Here is an 18,212-nt window from a genome sequence, read left to right on the forward strand (position 1 = left end):
CAGTAATGTTGGCTGCTATCAATTTAATTTGCTCAAATGATATCTTTCTAGCATACCCAGAACCGCCATGAAAAATACAAAATGAGAGGTAATTTTAACAAAAATGAATTATCTGCTTTTAATTTGTATTTATTGAGGTCATAAGCCTTAGATGCACTACAAGAAAAAAGGTCAGTAGTGACCAATTTCTCAGTGACAAAATGGATAATGGTCACAGATAGTGTGCATTTAGTGACTAACAATGTTAAATGGTCCCTAAAACTATTTTTAACTTTTAATGACCAATTCTTTTGACAAATAGTGACTACTCTAAATTTTAGTCAATAAAAATAGGTTAGATTTTATATTTAGTGACCTAAACACATAAGTTGACATGGCACAGTAGCCTTACACGTGTCTTTTAATACATCAGTGACCAATTATTTCTTTTAAAATTTCTTTTCAAAATGAGTTCATCGAGTCAGAGCGTGCACTTATCCTTCAGAGTGAGCAAGTCTCTCTCAGATTGTGCCCTTATCCTTCAGAGCGAACGTGCGAGTGACCTTTTCAGCGAATTCAGAGTTCAAATTGTGCGTGTTGCTCTCTCTCTCTCTCTCTCTCTCTCTTTAATCTGGAAACTTCTCAGCTGGTGCGCTCTTTGAACTTGTACTTGATTTTGATTTTGATTTCGATTTTGAGTTCAACTTTGATGTTGATTTAGGGTTCGAATGTGTTTTTGACCTTGATTCAGCTCAAGACCTCTAAGGTGTTTTCATTTTGTTCTCTCACTCGATGACTGGATTTGGGGTTTCAAAAGCTAAGCAATGGAAGGGCGGATTAGGGTTTCCAAAATTGAGAGAATGATGGAATTGGATTTCGATTGGTTTGACCCACTACTCCGGCGTCGACTTTCTGGTTGATCGGATGCATCTTCGATGCTTTTTCTTACTCGCTCTCACGACTTTTTAGGCTTTCCTGTTGTGTGTATTTAACTGGTTCATATGATGCTGTTTCTTCAGGCCTTCATTCAGAACTTGGCATTGTTTCTCACTTCATTTTACAAGGCAAGTTTGTTCTCTTTCATATGAATATGTTGATATATTGCCTTGCCTTCACCAGCCGTATTTGGATATGATAGTTCTGCTGTTTGGTTTATGTTGTGTCAGGATTTTTAAGCTTTATCTATTGTGTTGTCTATAATTATTATTTACTCATCCATAAAAGAGTTTGCGATTATGATTAATCTTTAAGCCTCCAATGAGGATGTTATTAATTGTCTCCTTTTCTTTTTGCAGTCACATATTCGTGTGCTTGAATTGAAACCACACAACATAATATAGCCACATTGCTGATGGGTCTTGAATATCTAATAAAAATCTCATATGTGGATGACACTGGAGTTTTTAAGGTATAATTAATTATGATGTGCTCTCTAGGACCCACCCGAAGGCCCTATTTGGCTCTCTCTCTCTCTTCCCATTTGAATAATGAAGTGATAATTTGACTTGGAATTGGTTGTTTGTTCGAGCAGGTTTGCTTGGAATATTAGAATTCCTTGGTTTTGGAACTGTTTGAGTTGCATCATAATTTGGATAATCCTGCAGCAGCTGCAAATATGATGGGGCTGCAGGTAATTTAGATACTTTTATCTTTGAAATTTTTGTTGGTTTGAGTTTTCTGTTTTCTACTTTGTATGAATGCATCCTCAAATTTTACTTGAATCCCCCTGTTTTTCTTTAGTCTATATTGACCGTAACTTATCTTTTAATCTCTTTGTAGTTGAATAAAGATGTATGGTTTGAAATTGGTAGTAGATAGGTAAGTCTTTTCTAGGTTTCCATCAACGAGAAGGTTTTGTCTAGGAAAAGACCAATTTATCATCTCAGAACTTGCAAACCTTCCCTATTGAAAGAGACTTTAGGTAGCTGTCTTAATATTTTTTTGAAATTTTGGGGAGATTTTCAGTAACCATTGGAACCTTTACCATTTTCCTATCAATAACATTCAAATCTTTTCCCAACAAATTTTGAGACAGTAAGTTTCTAAGCATTGTGTCCATGTCACTCTTGCTCATTCATGTGGACAATCACATTAGCCATGTAATGCTGATTTAGTTTTGTTTAAAAAAGTGGATTTTCTGTGTATGAGGTTAGATATGGTATTGGGAAACTTTCTTGTTAGAAATTAAGGTCAGAAGACTTTTGAAAATACTATCTACAGAAGCTTTTTAAATTTATTTTAATCTTACCAGAAACTCACTTTCTATGATATGCTTCTTTCTTAATAGTAGAAAACGTATTGGATTATTTGTTATTTTCTTTCTTGAATGTTTTCATACTTATTTTTTGTTATTGGTGTCATTTTGATCTTGTGGATCATGAGGGAGACAATATTTGTCACACCTTGAGCATTTGAACACTTAAACACCTTATGCTGGGCAATAGGGTCCATATGTCTGGTTCCATGATGGGAGAACAAGTATTGTTTGCTCTTTGTTCATCAGTTTATTTTTATGCTTAACTGAAGTCTTAATTATCTTTGATTTGATGTACAGCTCTGATTTAAGTTGAGTTTCATGAAATTTTCAATTTTTGTACAATTCTTTAATCAAAATTTCATTTGCTCTGCATCTGCACATGGGTGATTTCAGTCATTATTTCTATATCAGTTTAATATAACGATTGTATATAATTTTTTTTTCTTTATTTTTTATTCTCTTATGAAAGAATCAGTATTAACTGATCATTCTATTAGCTGATCCTATATTTATTCTCTTGATGGTATGCAGGTCCTATATTTTCGTTTTCACCATTGGCCATCCATACACGGAGTCTGTTAGCTGATCCAAGATACACACTTGTAGTGCAGGTTAGTGATTTGATATGCATGTTTAGCTGAAATATGTGTCTGGTAGACAATAGAGAAGAGTTTAGTGTAAATATTGTTGTAAATAATTATTCTTTGTTTGGTGCAGGTCTGGTGGATAGGTTTCTTCTAGTATATCAGCATGGTTGAAGTTTCCAGGTTTTTTTTTTCTTGACTTTATCTTCAATATTAACTTTCAGCTGTTCTATCACTCTCTCTCTGTCTCACCATGAATTTTTCTTTTTGTTTAATAGTCCTCTCTTTCTATTTGTTAAGATGATGATCCATTATTATTAGTTTGTCTTTCACTTTGCTGTTTTGTTTTTTCCTTTATTTTTTTTGTTTTCTTTGTTGATAGTCTAAAAATCTTGTTTTTCATTTGAAATATCTTTTTGTAAATAATTATTCTTTGTTTGATGCAGGTCTGATGGTTAAATTTCTAGTATATCAGATGAGAAAGGACAGAAGACAATCTACTAGTGATGAATCTTATGTTATTTGTTTTTGGGAATCACTCGACATTTAGGTTGAACTTAAATATGTAGCATTTTGTTTTTGAGACATCTTGTGAATTTGTTGGAAGAATGTTATATATATGGATTGCGTTTGAATGCAATGAATTATTTGATGCTATAAATTTTATCTACAGCACTGTTTAAAAGAAATTAATTGTGATTTCATATTGTAATACACTAAATAAAGAACATGGAGAGGTAAACCTAATTAGTTACCAATTTTTTGAAATACATTAGTGACCAAGCAAGCAGGTCACTAATGTGGGCACGTGACTCAATTTCAGTGACCAAATTGCATGTTTTGGTGACCAAATTGTAAGCCCTTTAGTGACCAAATTTGTGGTCCCTAATAGTGTTTTTATTAGTGACCTGATAGGGATAGTCACTAATTCTTTGTGTTGTAGTGACCAATAGTTGATATTGGCCACTAAGTAGAATTTGTGACGAGCTTCTAGTGACCACCTAGTGACCACCAATATTTGGACACTGATTGCATTCAGTGACCAAAAAGGGTAGTTTCTGTGACCAAGTGGGTGGCCACTAATACCTGTTTTTCTTGTAGTGATGGCTATTGGAACACATAAATTTTGGACTCAAGATTCAAGATTCATGAGAGGTAACTCTATTTTGGTTAAGATAGCTAGTGTCAACATCAATGTTACTATTTCACCAAATAAAATTAAAAGAAAAACAACAACAAAAAGTTTTAACGTATCTAGTTGTTACCTCCTATGTCTTAATTCTAGCACCCATTTTTGGTACCATTGAAACTACAATTTCGCACGTGTACGTCTTCAACTGTGGCATAAATTCCATTTTCACCTAGGCTCCCCACGCTGTATGCAGAAGTTAGAAATTAACCACACCTCCCATTAATTTCTTTACCGTAACACGGGGTTAACCTAAGTGGGTAAGGGAGGGTGGAGATCAAGAGAGGAGAGTTCAAGAGTTCGAAAATAGAAAGAAAAAAACTAGAGTTGATCATCAAGGAATAAATTTCGCACAATTTTGCACGTGTACATGAAATTGATGATCAACCTGTGGAAAGATAATTTCGCACGTGTACGTCTATCAAGGAGGTAGGGAATAAATTATCTGTCCACAGGTTGATCATCAATTTCATGTGGAAGAGCTCCAGGGATGACTTACATGAGCTACCTAGTAAGTTCACAGCTTTGGTCATAATTTTTATGAGTTTTCTGCATTTCCTTCAATCTATATATGCACACATGCTCAGGTTCCAAAACCCATCGCTTGCAAGTTTAATTTCCTATGTAATTTTATTTGGCAACCCTTTTTGGGTCAACCGCCCAAGTAGTTCATGAGTCGAATCGTCCATTTTCTAATTCCTTTTGTGCATTCACTGTCATATTGAAATCTCGAGGTCGGGATTGTTAATGATTTAGCGAATTAAGGGTACATTTTGATTTGGCTTGCACTGCTTCCGTACCAAAAATGCTAATTCCACCATAATGACCAGCATTTCTATTCTAAGGCTGAGTTTCATTGCTGCAACAGTAGTATATGGTCCAAAAGACCACTTTTTCACAGAGCGAATCCCCTCCATCACTACTAAAATGGAAATCTTACTTGTATTGCAATACAAGTGATACGTGGTCTCAGAATAGGATTTGACTGGGCCTGATGGTGGAACTAGCAATTTTTGGAAGAAAGCAGCAATGTCGTGCAACCAAGCTGTGACTTCTCCAAACCCAGCCCAGCAGCTTATACAAGATAGTGATTAAGGTATGATTAATCATATAATTAAGACCGTTGAATTTCAAATGCCTTTTCCTTTATGCATTTTAAGTTGGATATCAAAATTTGAATCCTAGAACTGATCAGTAGTTGTTCCATGTAAAAGTTCTCTGCAGTTTATTTCACGTAGATTTTGATTCAAACATATAAAAAAAGTCAGCAAACATATAAAAAAGAAATCAATTCTTTCCTTCTCCTTAGTTAACCTGTTAAATGCTCTCTTCGATAAGAATTTATGCTACAGAGTACACATGACTATGTGTATGCATGGACTAATGTGCTAGCTCTCTTATTTTTCCTGCCACTTCATGCACCTAATATTTGGTGACTTTTTTTAATTTCTTATGTTTTTATTATTATTTTTGATATTTTATTTAAATATTTTTAATTAACTTAAAAAGTTACGAATTTTTTTATATATAATATTTTGTATGTTTTTTTAAGTATCAGGTACCTACATGTAAGATTTTCAAGATTGGGTACTAATTTAAAACGCCCCCCACAAATTGGGTAGTTTTATATGTAGTTAACCCTAAATTATATATTAGGTTGTGAGCTATTAGCCAAGGCCACAATAACTTTTTCACCTCATATGCACTCAAAGTTACTTCAGTCTTAAGTTGGATGGCAAGATCATAATATGATCATCATATTCATGAGTTTAAAATGCTTGGCTTGACCCTCATACCACTTTTTCACAATTAGGAACCACATTCAAATTTACTTCAGTCTTAAGTTGTTTATAGATCACAAAAACCAAAGTTTTAAAAATAGAAAAAAAGGATTTCGCAAAGTATTCTGTACCGCGGTATTAGGGTGTAACATGCTTGAATAGAGCTGTTCAAAAATTGAACTGCGAATGTCATACAAATATTGTTTATGTTGAAGTGATTGGAATTTCATGTGTAACTCAATTACTAAAAAGGTATTTAACCCAACAATTGGAAACTTTCAATAATACAGTGACCCATTTGGTTAATATTTTTTTTTTTCAAAGTAATAAAAATTGAAATTTCGTATAAAATTCAATAAGCAAAAAGGTATTTAACCGTTAAATTTTAATTTCTTCCAACAAATGAATTGAAATACTATCTATACACTACGGGGTTACTTGAGATGATATGAATACTACGTAGCACTGGTCTCGTTGGTACAGTACGATTCAAATAAGACTAGGATTTTTCATAAAGCCTTCTTTGTTGGAACTCATTGTTGTCCCACATCGGCCAGAGGGCCAAAGAGAAAGTAGTTTAAATAGAAATACCCCTCTCTAACTAACACCGAGGCCTTTTGTGATAAAACCCCACACCTGAGGATTGTGCAGGTGGTAAAGTGGGGACAGTATCGGTGTTGTTGGAGTGGGCCCTCGGCCCGTTAACCTGGAAAATTTGACATGGTATCAGAGCCAAGTTGCGGGCCTGTACTTGCCACGTGATGGGTGGGTCCCCGTTTGGCCCCGCGCGATGGGTGAGTCCCCGTTTGGCTCCACGTAGGCCAAATGTGCCACATGATGGGTGGGTCCCCGTTTGGCCCCGTGCGATGGGTGAGTCCCTACATGGCTCCACGTGGTTGCCGATGTGGATCTCCACGTGTGACCCATAAAAATGGGGTCTCACGTGCGGGGGAGTGTTGGAACTCATTGTTGTCCCACATCGGCCAGAGGGCCAAAGAGAAAGTAGTTTAAATAGAAATATCCCTCTCTAACTAACACCGAGGCCTTTTGTGATAAAACCCCACACCTGAGGATTGTGCAGGTGGTAAAGTGGGGACAGTATCGGTGTTGTTGGAGTGGGCCCTCGGCCCGTTAACCTGGAAAATTTGACATTGTTCACGTGTTAGGCTTGAAAATTCGCCACACGTGCGGGGGCGTGTGAGAATGTAAAGGTAAAAGAGTCCCACATTGGAGAGTTGAGAAACCTAGCAAGGGCTTATAAGGAGTTGGGCTACTCCCCTCATTGCCAATTGGTTTTGGGGTGAAACCTCAACTTCCTTCATAAATCTCCTTGATTAATTAGGAGACTCACTTCAACATTCTTTTAACTTAATTATCTTTTTTATATCAACATCACAGGCCTAAAAAAAAATTAGGTAAAAAACAGACCTAACAATTAAGTAATAAATAATACATAACTCAACTACAATTAAACAAAGTTGTACACGACATATTTGAGTAATTCTCAAACCATATAAAACAAACATGGTCCACACCAAAGATAAAGTCAAACTGAAAAGCATAAAGATATCATTGACAAATATAAGAAGTTTAAAAATATTACACAATCAAAATACAACCACATTTGCAGACAAGCTGTAGTTTGCACTTTAACCTGTATACTTTGGCTGTTTCCCACCTTTTCGAAAGAATTCCTCTGGCTCATCCATCTAGTCACTTTTGTAAGAAGAATAATGCGTATTTGACTTTATGATCCCAGATATTCCTTTTGCAGATCAGCTTTATCAATCAAATACCCAAAAACTCCTAATTTCGTCAACTGGAAACTCCAAATAGAGAGAAGGGACCAAGGAGGAAATGGAGGGAAAATGTTATATATTGCAGTTTAGAGCGCCAAAATGGAGGGACTGAGGAGGAAATGGAGGGAAAGGGTTCTGAGGGTTGAGTGGAATGACGAGATTATCATTCAAAAAGCAGTCACATGACTGCACGTGATTTTTTTAACGTTTGTTTTGACAGAAATTAACAGGAATGACTATTTTGAGGGGTAGATGATAACCTGAAGGACTATTAGTGTCACAAAAAAACCTAAAGGACGATTCGTGATAATTTTGTAAACTTGAAGTACCATTTGTGATGAAAAAAAAACATATATATTAAGTAATAAAAATTGAAATTTCGTATAAAATTCAATAAGCAAAAAGGTATTTAACCGTTAAATTTTAATTTCTTCCAACAAATGAATTGAAGTACTATCTATACACTACGGGGGTTACTTGAGATGATATGAATACTACGTAGCACTGGTCTCGTTGGTACAGTACGATTCAAATAAGACTAGGATTTTTCATAAAGCCTTCTTTTAACTTAATTATCTTTTTTATATCTGTTGGCGTTCACGAATCTCACGGTCTGGTGCTCCAGGCCGAGTGGTTCTGCGTCAACATAGGTCGTCCTTCTTGGGTTTTGTGCGATTGGATGGGCGGGCGTGCCAGCACGGTTCACTGTGCGTTTGAGGGTGATGTGATCGGTTGGATATATGAGTGATGCGCCTGTTTGAGTCTAACTTTTAATTAGACGAATGTGGCCGACATAGGAACTGATCTCGGCCGTTAGGTTCACGGCCTGAGCTACAAGGCCGTTGATGGTGGTGCTGATGGTGGTTTTAGGTGGTGCTCCGGCGCGTCGCTGGGTGGCAACGATCATATGATATATGGGATGAACGAAAGAGTAACAAGGATGATGCTCCGGCGCCTTGAAAATCGAGAGTCGTGTGATATATTGATGAATGGATTTTTTTTTACAAACTGCCCCTACTCCTAAGAAAACAAGTAAATGTATCGAAATGGCATTACAGGAATGTAAATGACAAGAAGTAAATGACAGAAAAATGTAATCTGCTCCGTGGGAGGCTTGTATTTGGTGTTGAACCCCTTGAATGTAGTTTGAGCTTGGTATTTATAGGAGGAGCTCTGGAGAGACAATCAAGGCTGAAACTCCGCGTGATGGGTCTGATCAGAGCAAGTGGGTAGTCAAATCGGCATTTGGGATCGTGAAGCATGGTGGTGAACCCCATAAATCCCGGCCGCCGCCCTGATCGTGGGTTCTGCTTTGGCCGTGGGGACGCATTTAATGCTCTGGTCTGATGATTAGTAACACCTCTCAATCTGTAAGAATGTTCGCGCCTAACCACTCTGATTTTCTTACCATATCCTGACTCCAATCACATCCCTCATTCCCTCGTGCATTAAATATTTTTTTGCGGCTAGTGGGTTTTGCTGCAGTGGTCAGAAGCGCTACTTCTTTAAATGAAACGTGGGGCCATGATGCCACGTGGCGATATCACTTGATTCTACTACTTTGGCCGTGTATCTGAGGTGTCCTTCGGCCAATTGTACCGAGGTGGCATTGATTTATAAGCTCATTTGTCTTAAATAGAGGAAGCGAATGATGCCTTGACCGTGGGTAGATGTTAGGGCCGAGTTGTTGGTTCTTCGGCCAGACCCCTTCGATCAACTTTCTCGGCCGAGATTTATTAGGCACAAACAATATCAACATCACATGCCTAAAAAAAAATTAGGTAAAAAACAGACCTAACAATTAAGTAATAAATAATACATAACTCAACTACTATTAAACAAAGTTGTACACGACATATTTGAATAATTCTTGTTTGTACAATATCTGGCCAAGCATTTCCAAGCTAATCCAAGCAAAGGGAAGGGAGTACCACATCGACAAAACACAAGAGAAGGGGACTCTCCCTTCCCTATAAAAGAAGACCCCTCTCCTTCAAAGGAGGGAGAGGAAGAAAGAGGTTGGGTAGGCTACTAGGGCCTCATGGGCTTACCCATGAGCCCATTTACAAGCCCACGAGTCATCGGCCATCAGCCAGATCATCTGCCTTCGGCCATCAGCCTTCGGCATCTGCCTTCAGCCTTCGGCATCTGCCCTCAGCCTTCGGCCTTCGGTATTCTTCCTCTTCCCCTTGGGTCTAACCCTATGTACAATGTATACACACATTATTATAATGAGAACATACTTCTCTGTGGACGTAGCCCATTATTCGGGTGAACCACGTACATTTGTCTTCTGTATGCATGTCCATTTATTTACCGATTGCTCTTACATACTAAGGGTCATCACCCTCAACATCCACCTCATCTTTAAGTTGGCCTACATACTACCTGTCTAGTTTTAGCGCAAACAATTCTCAAACCATATAAAACAAACATGGTCCACACCAAAGATAAAGTCAAAATGAAAAGCATAAAGATATCATTGACAAATATAAGAAGTTTAAAAAAATTCCACAATCAAAATACAACCACATTTGCAGACAAGCTGTAGTTTACACTTTAACCTGTATACTTTGGCTGTTTCCCACCTTTTCGAAAGAACTCCTTTGGCTCATCCATCTTGTCACTTTTGTAAGAAGAATAATGCGTATTTGACTTTATGAACCCAGATATTCCTTTTGCAGATCAGCTTTATCAATCAAATACCCAAAAACTCCTAATTTCGTCAACTGGAAACTCCAAATAGAGAGAAGGGACCAAGGAGGAAATGGAGGGAAAATGTTATATATTGCAGTTTAGAGCGCCAAAATGGAGGGACTGAGGAGGAAATGGAGGGAAAGGGTTCTGAGGGTTGAGTGGAATGACGAGATTATCATTCAAAAAGCAGTCACGTGACTGCACGTGATTTTTTTAATGTTTGTTTTGACAGAAATTAACAGGAATACTATTTTGATGGGTAGATGATAACCTAAAGGACTATTAGTGTCACAAAAAAACCTAAAAGACGATTCGTGATAATTTTGTAAACTTGAAGGACCATTTGTGATGAAAAAAAAACATATATATTATCCATTTTTGAAGTAGATTGAGCTTTGGACTTTTTAGTTCTATTTTGGAATTCCACAGTATTCATGTTATTTAGAAAATATTGTTGTCTGCTTTGGGCATGAATTTTAGAAATTTTTTAAGTCTGTTAGTGATTTTTTTTTCCGTTGCAAGGAGGGCCGAAGCCTAAGAAAAAACCAAAAAGAAAACTACACTGGGACAAGCCTAACAGTGGTCATCCTAACAGAATCATTTGCCAAGAGGCTTACAATAGGAGGGGGAAGATCAACAACATGATAACCCAAATTGGAGTTTTGACCCATATGTGCCATATGGTCAGCAACATTGTTTTGTTCTCTATAAACATAAGAAATGGAACAGTCCCAAGCACGCAGTTAGTGATTTTGAACTACTACATTTTGCAACACCAAATTTTTTTGGATCCGTCACTGTTATCATCCACTCATATTATAACACGTCGGTACACTAGGTGAATTCGAGTATCATATAATAAATTTTCATAAACTTGAAAGGCCGAGGGGTTAGCTGTGGCTTCCTTAGGGCCGACCAAATAGAAATATGCATGTGATTGCTGACTTTTTTTATTTATTACATGCTAGTTGTCATTGGCAGAAACGAAATATATGCATGACTTGTGATTGACTTGCGCAGACAAGCTCATACTAAATTTGTATAAATGGATGGCAATTGTTGATGCTCTTTTTGGGAGGGTCAACTTAGGTAAAGGAGTGCTGGATCTTCAGCAGGGGGGGAAGGTTGCGAATCCTTGGTACGGGAATACCCTACAAAAGATAACAGCGAAAAAGCAGTCGTCAAGCTTCGGACACCGGTGTGGTACCTGCCAAAGGCTCTTCGATGCTTAAGTCAGCTATATGTGGTAATTTTGGCAGAGTAACAGTAAATGTGAGAAAGTAGTTACCCTTTTTACTCAGGTACTGTTCCCTATTTATAGGGAAGTGAAAATGAGAGTTTTGCACAAATTTTCGATGTTGGACTTTGTGCAAACTATTGTGGAGGTAACACGTGTCTATGGTTCAAGGTTTTGTAGTTGGGAGCTTCGGCAGGTGGTTGCCGCTTCCAAAGGGGGGCCTTCATTTGGTAGGTTAAGAAGGTGATGATGTCATTCGTCTTCTAAAGGCTTTTCTATGTGTCTTTTTGGAGTGTTTCTTTCCTTTGGCAGCTGGCGTGTCTATCCAGGTACCAGTTGTTGCATCAATTCAGCTGCACCAAAATGGATTCAGCTGCATCCTCAACTTGTGATGCTCGCAAGTGCACGAGCCGTTCGGTAGTATAGCATATGTAAGTGCGAGGTCGATTCCACAGGGATTGGTGATTGAATAATCCAATTCAGTTTTCCTACACAAAACAGAAAAACAAGAAAGAAAATAAATAAAACAAGAAAGAAAGAAAAGAAAATAACTCAAGCAGATAAGTTCCCAAGTTGAATTAGATTAACGGATTGATTCTAGCTAAAGTATGATTAAGCCATGGTGTCTGGTCCTAACCTTGTATTCCTAATTCCCTAATTTGATCATCTGTTGTCTAACCTAAACTAAGCATTAGGAATCCATTAAGCATAGAAGAACATTTTAAACAACCAAGTATGTATCTAATCCCTGTTGTCGAATGTCCATACATACTCTTCCTATTCATAGTTCAATTTGAATTAAAGCATGGTGTCTACTCTTAATTCAAACCAAGATAGCTAACATGCAAGCCTAAATGGTGATCAATCATTCAAACTAGCATATTAACTTATAAGCATAATGAATAAGAACAAAAACCATAATTGAAACTTGGAAACTAATCAAACTTGAAACTAAAGAAAAGAATTTACATAACAATGAAAAGTAAAGTGGAACTAAGAAAAACTTAAGGAGAATTTCAGCACAAAGATTTCATTACAACAATTGAAAACTAGAAAGAGAAACTAAGAGAATTTGAGGGAGAGAAGGGAGGGGAGCTCTAGAGAAGTGTTTGAGAGCTGCCCCCTTTGGGGGTGTTTTTTGAAGCTTGAAGACTTCTCTATTTATAGGGCTAAGAGGGAGGAACGTGATCGGTTCATAATTGTATATCAATTTGTACCCTTCTAGCTTATGATTTGGTTATGTTTTTGAGTTAAACTTGTGCTTTTAATCCTTTTTGTGTTTATCTTTCAGTTCATTGAGCTTTAGGTAATAATGATGGCTTTAGAGAGCATAATTCATGCAATTCAAGCATGTTAAGGCCTAATTTGGATGAATGGATGAAGAGCTTAAAGACAAACTCATTTTGGCTACAGCCCCCTGCCAGTCCAGTTCCGTAGGTCATATTGCAAGCTTTGTTTCAACAACCTACATAGCTCGAATGAGGCCACATTCTTCATTAAAGTTGTTCCAATTGGTGTGTACTATAACATATCCAAAATTCAGCCCCATTGGATAAATCTGGAGTCCGTTACCTAGCAAACACAGAACCATGCTCAGGATGGATCTTATCAGCGCGGAAAATGAGTTAGCAATTTGTTTTGGCCTTAACTTCCTCCTCCGACCTTGGATTGGCCCAAATAACATATGGCTGGAAAGAAGACATTCTGAACTTCAATTTCGAGTGCTTAAAGTCCTAATTTGATTAAGAGAGGCCCAAGTTGTAAGCCCTTGAAGTTGCTGGTCATGCTGACCTCAGCATGTGCTGGTTGGATGCTTGGTCATGGTGAGCTAGGTATGAGCTATCATTTCTGGTTGGAAGCTTGGTCATGGTGACATGAAGATGAGCTAGGGCTGCTGGTGGGATCTATTGGTGAAGTGCATCAACCAATTCAAGATTTTCTAATACAAGTGCATCACCCAATTTAGATTTTCTAATACAAGTGCATCAACCATTTCAGATTTTATAAAACAAGTGTTGTATGCATTAGCCATATTGAATTCAGATTTTCACTTCCCCTAGGCCTATAAATAGGGAAGTTCTCTAAGCTTGTAAACACACCCCAAGGGGGGGAGCTCTCAAACACTTCTCTAGAGCTCCCTTCCCTTCTCTCCCTCAAATTCTCTTAGTTTCTCTTTCTAGTTTTCAATTGTTATAATGAGATCTTTGTGCTGAAATTCTCCTTAAGTTTTTCCAAGTTCTACTTAATTTTCATTGTTATGTAAATTCTTTTCTTTAGTTTCAAGTTTGATTAGTTTCCAAGTTTCAATTATGGTTTTTGTTCTTATTCATTATGCTTATAAGTTAATATGCTAGTTTGAATGATTGATCACCATTTAGGCTTGCATGTTAGCTATCTTGGTTTGAATTAAGAGTAGACACCATGCTTTAATTCGAATTGAACTATGAATAGGAAGAGTATGTATGGACATTCGACAACAGGGATTAGATACATACTTGGTTGTTTAAAATGTTCTTCTATGCTTAATGGGTTCCTAATGCTTAATTTTAGGTTAGACAACAAATGATCAAATTAGGGAATTAGGAACACAAGGTTATGACCACACACCATGGCTTAATCATACTTTAGCTAGAATCAATCCATTAATCTAATTGAACTTGGGAACTTATCTGCTTGAGTTAGTTATTTCTTTCTTCCTTGTTTTATTTATTTCCTTTCTTTTTCATTTCTGTTTTGTGTAGGAAAAATGAATTGGATCATTCAATCACCAATTCTCGTGGGATCGACCTCGCACTTACATATGCTATACTAACAAACGGCTCGTGCACTTGCGAGTATCACAAGTTGAGGATGCAACTGAATCCATTTTGGTGCAGCTGTATCTACGCAACAAGTTTTTGGCGCCGTTGCCGGGGATCGGTAACATTGTTTGATTCTATTTGGCTTTCCTACTTTATTTTTTTTTCTTAACTAGACAATTTCAAGTTTTAAAGTTAATGACGTTAATGGACATGTTGTGTTTGTAGTCCAACAGAAAAGGACAATTGCCCAACAAGCAAGAGAACTGGGTTTAAGTCCCAGCTTACACAACCCATTGGTGCTTGTTGCTTTGAAGCATGGAATTGGACTTGTGTTGATTTTTCCTTTTCATTTTTAGTTTTTTTTTTTAATATTTTGTAATCCTTTAATTCCGTTTCAAGTTTTTGTGTGTGTTTGTTTTAGCAATGTAAATAGCTCAATAAAAATGGAGAGAGATGGCAACTTCAAAGATAGGAAGTGTGGAGTAGTGGGAGAAGTCGCGACCTCCAAATGCATCACGCTCGATCTAATTGCTTCAAGGGGGAGCATTTCAATCCTTTCTCTTTATTTGTTATTATTTTAAATTTCTATTTCTTTTTAAAAAAAAAAATTTAAAAAAATTTAAAATTTAAAAATTTAAAAAGATTTTTCATATAAGCTGACTTATGGTAACTCCAGTGAGCACTTCCGTCAATACAGTGTCTAGGAGTTCTTTAGGCGACACCTTCGGTGTCTAAGAAGTTTGGGTTTTAAGCGGGACCATTGTGACCCCTCCAACCTTCCCGGATCCCCTGGCTGTGTTTTCTGAGGCCCTTAACTGGTCATCCGTGAGTTGCTTATATATTCTTTTTTTTTTTCTTTCTAAACCTTCTTCTTAACTTTTCCCCTTATCATTTACATGTTCTCAATCATCTTTACTTTGCTTTAACATTGAGGACAATGCTTCATTTAAGTTTGGGGGTGCTGGAAAGTTTTTTAGTTTGTGTGTTTGTGTTTGAAAACGTAGGCTTCTTCATTGCTACAAATTTTTTTCTGCTACTGTTTTGAAAGTTTGGTCCGCGTTGTGTTCTTCATTTTTTCATGCTGAATCCAACGACATAAAGAACGTTAAATTTGACCAAGTGGTTTGAAAGTTACATGTCAAAACAGATTATATGTTGAAATTGAGCAAAACAGCAATTTGAAACCTCACGTTTTTCTTTTCTGTTTCTTTTCTTTGAGTCATTTTCAGTTTTCCTTCCCACACCAATGATAAATCATGAGTCTAACTTCTAATATGGCTCTTAGGAATTTGATAAGCATTGTGTTAGGTCTGAATCTTATTCTTTTGCTAGCTAAGTCTCACATAATTATGCTTGAGCTTTCTATGCACTTTAGCCATGATTATACAACTCTTGCATGTCTTACCCAATTGTATGCATTTTTGCTTGTGTGATTCACTGGAATGTTAAGTTATAACTAAGATATGATTTAGGCCATCTTTGTTAAGCCTATTTCTTTTTCCTCCATCAACCCATACAATACATATTCCATTGTAAACCCTTTTGTGCCCAAACACTTAGCCATTTCTTTCTATCACCTTATCATCCATTAAACATCCTACCATCTAGGGGACATGTAGAGTATGATTGTATTTCAGATTGTAATGTATTCAAGGCAATAAATGAGCTATTAAAAAAAAAATTCAAAGAAAAAGAGAAAAGAAGTGTGGCCAATGTAGTCACGACCCTAGGGTGATATAAAGAGAAATCAAGGTGATCTAGGGTAAAGAGCCGCAAAATTGGGCCAAATATTATACAAAGTATGTAAATGTCAAAATCAAATTGTGAAGTGATTCAATTGCAAAATCTGGTGTTGTGAGCTTTTCAATTTATGTGCCTTACATTTCAAATGTCCATGATCTTGTTTATATGACATGCTCTACTTTGTTCCTTAGACTTTGTGCTTCATTATCCATTACTTTTCTAACCATTACATTACATCCATGAGTAAAGTCCTATTGATTTTGGTTTAGCTTGGCAAACTTGTGTTCATTCTTGCAGGAATTCATATTGTTGTTTGAGAAGCATGAGTTGTATCTTCATGGCTACTTCACACACACACCTTGAGCATGATTTTTGTGAGATTGTGGTAGCACTTGAATAATGTTTAGAACTTCCTTAGTGCTTGTTTTGTTCCTTGTTGAGCCATGTCTATGAAGTTTAACATTTTTGTCCGGTTGGAAGGTTAACGTTTTTGTTTTTTTTTGTTTTTTTTTGTTTTTCTTAAGAACTAACAAATCTTTTAAGTTTTCTAATTACTTTGTTTTACAGAGTCAGTAAAACGTTTGTGGGTATCGTATCTGTTAAACCCTCAGGAGACACAACTCCTCCTACTAGGGATGCCTAGAGGTTTAAAGGCTTGTTGCATACGCTCAATGCAATCGAGTTACCTACGAAAGTGGTCTAGTTAACTTCTTATTTTGTTTTATTTTTCTTCGTTTTCCTTTTGTTTTGCTTGAGGACTAGCAAAATCTAGGTTTGGGGGTATTTGATCGGTTCATAATTGTATATCATTTTGTACCCTTCTAGCTTATGATTTGGTTATGTTTTTGAGTTAAACTTGTGCTTTTAATCCTTTTTGTGTTTATCTTTCAGTTCATTGAGCTTTAGGTAATAATGATGGCTTTAGAGAGCATAATTCATGCAATTCAAGCATGTTAAGGCCTAATTTGGATGAATGGATGAAGAGCTTAAAGACAAACTCATTTTGGCTACAGCCCCCTGCCAGTCCAGTTCCGTAGGTCATATTGCAAGCTTTGTTTCAACAACCTACATAGCTCGAATGAGGCCACATTCTTCATGAAAGTTGTTCCAATTGGTGTGTACTATAACATATCCAAACTTCAGCCCTATTGGATAAATCTGGAGTCCGTTACCTAGCAAACACAGAACCATGCTCAGGATGGATCTTATCAGCGCGGAAAATGAGTTAGCAATTTGTTTTGGCCTTAACTTCCTCATCCGACCTTGGATTGGCCCAAATAACATATGGCTGGAAAGAAGACATTCTGAACTTCAATTTCGAGTGCTTAAAGTCCTAATTTGATTAAGAGAAGCCCAAGTTGTAAGCCCTTGAAGTTGCTGGTCATGCTGACCTCAGCATGTGCTGGTTGGATGCTTGGTCATGGTGAGCTAGGTATGAGCTATCATTTCTGGTTGGAAGCTTGGTCATGGTGACATGAAGATGAGCTAGGGCTGCTGGTGGGATCTATTGGTGAAGTGCATCAACCAATTCAAGATTTTCTAATACAAGTGCATCACCCAATTTAGATTTTCTAATACAAGTGCATCAACCATTTCAGATTTTATAAAACAAGTGTTGTATGCATTAGCCATATTGAATTCAGATTTTCACTTCCCCTAGGCCTATAAATAGGGAAGTTCTCTAAGCTTGTAAACACACCCCAAGGGGGGGAGCTCTCAAACACTTCTCTAGAGCTCCCTTCCCTTCTCTCCCTCAAATTCTCTTAGTTTCTCTTTCTAGTTTTCAATTGTTATAATGAGATCTTTGTGCTGAAATTCTCCTTAAGTTTTTCCAAGTTCTACTTAATTTTCATTGTTATGTAAATTCTTTTCTTTAGTTTCAAGTTTGATTAGTTTCCAAGTTTCAATTATGGTTTTTGTTCTTATTCATTATGCTTATAAGTTAATATGCTAGTTTGAATGATTGATCACCATTTAGGCTTGCATGTTAGCTATCTTGGTTTGAATTAAGAGTAGACACCATGCTTTAATTCGAATTGAACTATGAATAGGAAGAATATGTATGGACATTCGACAACAGGGATTAGATACATACTTGGTTGTTTAAAATGTTCTTCTATGCTTAATGGGTTCCTAATGCTTAAT

At 36.8% G+C, this 18,212-nt stretch overlaps 1 long non-coding RNA gene across 10 annotated transcripts; it reads left to right on the plus strand.

Moving 5' to 3' along the window:
- Nucleotides 1-450: 450 nt before the first annotated feature.
- LOC110745010 (uncharacterized) lies at nucleotides 451-3,481 on the plus strand. Of its 10 annotated transcripts, none has more exons than XR_015826129.1 (8): nucleotides 457-628; nucleotides 701-745; nucleotides 999-1,043; nucleotides 1,275-1,387; nucleotides 1,511-1,609; nucleotides 2,768-2,847; nucleotides 2,954-3,003; nucleotides 3,267-3,481. It is a non-coding gene; the product is annotated as an uncharacterized LOC110745010 (long non-coding RNA). The 10 variants fall into 10 exon arrangements; XR_015826127.1 differs by having other exon boundaries at nucleotides 731-894; XR_015826128.1 differs by having other exon boundaries at nucleotides 731-745.
- Nucleotides 3,482-18,212: the final 14,731 nt, after the last annotated feature.

Source organism: Prunus avium, chromosome 8, assembly GCF_965620075.1.
Source record: "Prunus avium chromosome 8, drPruAviu1.hap1.1, whole genome shotgun sequence".
Taxonomy (NCBI): Eukaryota; Viridiplantae; Streptophyta; class Magnoliopsida; order Rosales; family Rosaceae; genus Prunus; species Prunus avium.